General features: G+C 34.2%; 2 pseudogenes; both read right to left on the reverse strand.

Moving 5' to 3' along the window:
• Positions 1-367: 367 nt before the first annotated feature.
• On the reverse strand, positions 368-1487 carry LOC128175569 (uncharacterized; annotated as a pseudogene).
• A 2458-nt stretch (positions 1488-3945) lies between these two features.
• On the reverse strand, positions 3946-5285 carry LOC128176865 (uncharacterized; annotated as a pseudogene).
• Positions 5286-5944: the final 659 nt, after the last annotated feature.

The raw sequence follows: 5944 nt of genomic DNA on the forward strand, positions 1-5944 counted from the left end.
GTGCACGGTCCAGTCCACAAGCACCTGTGGTTCATTCGTGCGTAAGAAATACTCACACACTGAAATAAAGGTATAAAAGAGATGCGTGTTGGGCGCTCAACTTATTGAAATTTTAAACAATATCCGGGGGAAGTGTAAAATAAACACAAATTGTAGAAAAACAAGAAGATCGCATAATGATTAGTAGAAATATTTTTTCTATATGACGTAACAGATTATTGAGCACCGATAATGAAAAGGTCCATCATTGCCTTCATAAATTTTTTAGCCATTTATAAATGTATATTGTACAAAACCATAAGAAACTGTCACCAAAAGTACCAGTTTATATAGATATAAAATCCATGACAACACTCACAATTTGAAGTACATGTGCCTTGCAAGCCCTAGTCTCCATATACAGGAAATGCACAGTGAATACTAAAGTGTTGGTACAGAAACAACCAAATCTTCATCTTCCGGATCAGAATCTATGGAAGAACACTAGTATTAAAATTACTGTCTTTGTTTTTCAAATAATATGTCTACTAAAGAAGGCAAGGGATTTAATATGTATTATATTGAAGTAAGATAATAAAATATCTATTTATATTCCATAATTTCATGAAAATAACGATACTTATGCAATAGCCCCCCTCCCCCAATTTTCTTAATTTTTATTTACTATATTAAAACGTAATTAAATGAAAGTATAATACAATCGGTTATAATATGAAATATAATGCTAAAGTAAATCTGGGAAAAAACAACAAAGGTCAAAAGAAGAGGGGCACAGTCAGAAGTAGGCCCGCATGCAATACGTACATAAAAGACGCCAAAAAACGACATGACTCCGTGTACAAGAGAAAAAATACACTGTTGAAAAAGGTATGAATATATTATATACCTTCGTCCTTCATAACGTCTTGCAAACTTTCTACAACTTCTAGTAATTCTTTGTAGAAATTGATATACAATTTTTTTCCACCATTCTTTATATGTCGTTTCCATTGTACACTCCTGTCTTCTCCTTTTTTAAGGAAAAAAAACATACAGCAATACATGCTTCTGCATGTCAGTATTTGAAATATGCAAAAAAATTATTAAATATGCATACCAGCTTCAAAATCCAAATCAAGTAGCTTATCAATTTGTTCTTCAATCTTGGCAGCTATTTCAGGTTTTGTTCATCTTTCGATGGAATGAAAGTGTGTGCGTTCAAAAGTAGGAAATAAAATAGGTTCTTGAAAAAGGGAGAGTTTCACTGAATTATTGTTGGATACTTCTTGAATATAATGTTGTCGGTTGTTTTTACATTTTTGAGAGAAATTTATGAGTTCCATATCTAGCGATTTGTTGGACAGAGAGGTATGGTCGTTGGAGGAGAAAGGGTTGGAAAGATATTCAGCTCTTCTAAATTCCGCACGCCACTGAAATATTTCAGTCTCAAGATTGGTGTGGAAAATAAAGTTGTCACTGGAGTCTCTTATGTTTAATTGGGATTTCATGTTCTTCTTTATCTATAATGAAATGCCTTATATATATATATATATATATATATATATATATATATATATAATATATATATATATATATATATATCACTTAACAGGCTAAAGAACTGCATCTTACAAGTAAAAGTGAAATAATAATTATTGTGAAAACACCATCTGGGAAAATGTCCACCTATGCCACACCTTTTTTTTTGAAGATGTTAGTATATTATGGAATACTGAATTTTAAATTAACGGGTTATTTAGTTATTTAAAGAAGTAGTTCAATTAATCCCCCCCCCCCCCTTTAATAACACGCATTGACTATACATTTCAGCATATGCAGCGATTCATACATCCCCCCTTCTAACGATCTTAGCGCACCGCCCTGTGTTGTTACAACAACGTCGATATCCTACTCTTCCTCTGTTACTACAAATTGCTCATCTTCAAACTCTACTGAACTTATCTCCACCCCAAACCGTTCTTCTCCGTCTACACCTATACTATCTTTAAATGCACCCTCCCCACAACCTTCTTCTTTTCCCTCTCCCTCTCCTTCGTTTTCATCTCCTCAACCTACTCTTGTACCCCCTATCACTAACTCTAAATTGGGAGAAAAGGAAAAGACAGCAGATGGATGTCAGCCGTCAAAGAAGAGAAAGACTGTAGTATACAGGAACAAATCCACCCAAGCGGAAACAATAAGTACTAAAGTTCCGGAAACTTGCCATGTGTGTTTGACCACACAGGAACGGGTTGGGTGTGACCGTACCCGATGTGGATATTGGGTCCACGATGAATGCATGGGATTCTATTTCTCTTCTAAAACTGTTGTAAAAAAACTAAATTTTTATTTCCCATGCACAGATAAACAAAACAACTGTTATATATGTAATAAAATTCTGTGCATTCTATATTTTATATAATTTTTTTACTCCTTTTTATTATACAATTATTGATGGAAAATACTTGCATCTTCTAGGGTATCCAGATTTCTACAACATTGCACCCAGTGTTTTTCCTTTGGCGCTCCGCTGGGAAGCCAACTTTTGGCCTGTCTATTTTTTGCCTCCAATATAAAATCGCAGCCCTTTCCTTTGCTTACATTTCCAGATTCTAAACAGGAAAACCCTTTTACAATACAAAGAGAAAACAGACAAAAGCAGGGTTCCACTTGTCACTACATATCACCCCGCCCTTAAGAACCTCAACAGCATCCTTAGAAATAATCTGCCCATTCTTTACACTAACGAAAGAATGGCTGATCTTTTCAAGGATCCACCAATGGCTGCGTTAAACGCCCAAGGAACTTAAAGGACATGGTAGTGAGGGCAAGATTAGACAACCCGTTGCCAAACGGTGGTTTTAAAACATGTTCCGATACCAGATGCCTGTTGTGCAAACACAGCATCAACGCGGACAGTTTTAATAGCCATCACGGGTCGCACCTACAAGATATTTGGCAACACTTCTTGCCGCACAGACAACTGCATCTATCTCATCAGTGCAAAGTCTGCTCTAAGCAATACGTCGGTGAAACAGGTGACCTCCGCAGAAAGATCAACAACCACCGCTCTACCATAAAGACCAAAAAAGTCAAGGAGCCCGTCGGAGAACATTTTAATACAAGTGGCCACAAATGGGAAGACATGACAATATTGGTTATTGACCATAATCCTCATTGGACAGACGCGGAGAGGAAGAGCAAGGAAAAGTTCTGGATGCACAGACTCAAATCATTCAGACCTGATGGCATGAACAAACAAATGGACTTCACTAAAATGAACGTCTCATAGCCTTACATCACCTGACACCCACATAGCAATTTCATGAAATCTGTCAACTGCGCCTCTTCCATTCATTTATTAGTTTCTTTACTACCTTTTATTTGTAAATCATTTTTTTCTTAATTTTATTTATTTATTTTCATTTAATTTTATCTCTTTTTAATCAAAATTCGAGTCTATATCATAAGTGCCATACGACTTAACAACGGGGGTTCAAATTTTCATTAATTAACCCGTACGCCAATTTTCATTGGCTAATTAACTTAATCAGGCATGAAGTTGGCAGTCGATTGATTACTTTAGAGCGATCGGCGACAGTAGCAACACCTTCTTTAAGAATGTGAACAAATGTTTATAATGTAGCTGTTCTTTTTTTTTAATACTTTCTTAAGTAGTTTAGTAGTAGCTTTAGATTTTGTTTTCTTTGTTTTGTACTCATTTAATTTATTTTTTGGACCTGAAGAAGGGACTGGTTGTCCCGAAAATTTGACAATTTCTATTGTTCGTGTCGTTAGCCATTTTCAGTGCTTTATATATTCAGTTTACTGGCTTAGTATCTATATATTAGATCCGACACTTTAAAGATGCCTAGTGTTGTTGATTCTATTCAGTGTGTTATATATATATATATATATATATATATATATATATATATATATATATATATATATATTTCAATTTTATTACACCAAGAATGTAATACCTTTGCACATATTTATTTCTATTTGTCCAAGTCCAGGTTGGAGGAGTAGATCTTGAAGATCAGGGTTATCCTGAATGATGCGATGAGAGATAAGGAAAGGAAGCCCATCATAACCTACTATACTCCACTGTCTATGAACTGGAATCCCAGCTGTGCATTTCAAATTTTCTAAAACAACTTTCACAGATTTGAATGAGCAAGGATTGACAGATATGGGATTTCCCATTTGAATTATCGGAGAACTTGTATGGGATTCTGCTATAAAAGAATAAGCATCAACTTGGCATCTGGAATTATGTGAAAATTTCTTCATCTTGGTTTTAAAAGATCTGAAATGATGTCTTCTGTAGAATTAAGTCCTAGATGTTGCTGTTGTAAGAAAACATTTATCCTGTTTTCGATAAAAAATTTTCTCGAAGTGATGTAAACAAATTTTCATAAAAATTTATGAATTCTACAATAGAAGTGTATTTTTCTGAAATGTTAATATTGTAAAACCAGTGTCTTGGAGAAAAATTATTTAAAGTAAATCTGTCGTCGGAGAAGGGAAGAAGTACACAACAGTAGTGACATAGCTTAGAATAGCTTTGGTGTCATACCGTACCTTCCAGTTCCGTGCTAAAACTTGATTATTATCTAAATAGGTGATAACATCATGCTGAAATAGAATGGTTATTGGCCATGGATTGGCTGCATGTTCTATCAATTTAAGAACAGAAGTGTAACTTCCAGCGGGATGAGCACTCGAGTACATATTGCACACTGTTTTGCTGTTTGACATATAATATGTTAAAAGATTGAGACAAAATGAAAATGGCATGATGTTCGAAGAAATAAGAGTACAAATCTTCAATAGCAAAAACAATCTTAGTTTTCTCTGATGATGACAAATCGGACATCTGTTTTCCACACAAAGACAGCAAGAACGAAGACATGAATTTGTTTCTGTGGCACATGTTAAAAAATCAACATTTTTGTATTGACTAAATACGTTATCATTAAAATCATCTTTCATTTTTCTCTACTGCCAATGGCTTCCGCAATTTTAATCACATTTTCATCGGAGATATTGTTTGTCTTAATCAAATTAATGACTTGTTCAACAAGTTTGTCTTCAATGTCTTTTTCATTGGAAATGAAATTTTTTTCACTGTATGCAGCACATGCTGTACATAAAAACACCGACCTTTTACAGAAATGGCCATTTTCGACAAGAGCTCCAACAACCGATGTTTTGAATTTTTTGCTCGATAGTCTATAAATTCTTAACGGCTCATCTTTTAAAAAGATTGCATGTTGTTTGCAGCTACAAACTGGCATTGGTTTCCTGAAAGAAAGAAATATTCTGTACTAACACCCGACCACCCCCCCCCCCCTTCCTGGATTAAAATAATTTCTGTCATAAATATATATTAAAATATTGTTTTCTATTATTATTTCATTCCCTTATAAAAACTGTAACAAAATTCTTCTATTTTAGAATACTATTATAACTTTTATATTCACGATCCATTTATATATTAATCACAATGCGTTTCCATACTTTTTAAGAAGATGACAGATAAATTACCGTTATTCTGGTTTCATCTGTAACTACGTTGCAGACAGCATATCCGGTGTGTAGTGCACATGAGTGAATTGCATTACTGACCATCCAGTAGGTAAGTTTATATTACATGTAACTTTTTCACTTAAATAAGGGAATATCCAACCGTTCATTGTCAACAACAACAATTTCAATAGTTTGAGCGCCCAACACGCATCGCTTTTATACCTTTATTTCAGTGTGCGAGTATTTCTTACGCACGGATGAACTTGTTGACAAGTACTCATAATGCGACTCTCTCGTTTTTATTTTTAGTAATTTTATTTCAAATTTTCACACATCAAATAGCTTGATCAAGCTATTCTTAATAGCTTTATCAAGCTACATTCTATATAGCTAGATAAAGCTATATAGCTTAATAAAGAGATTGTGC

The sequence above is a fragment of the Crassostrea angulata genome, chromosome 3, assembly GCF_025612915.1.
Source record: "Crassostrea angulata isolate pt1a10 chromosome 3, ASM2561291v2, whole genome shotgun sequence".
NCBI lineage: Eukaryota > Metazoa > Mollusca > Bivalvia > Ostreida > Ostreidae > Magallana > Magallana angulata.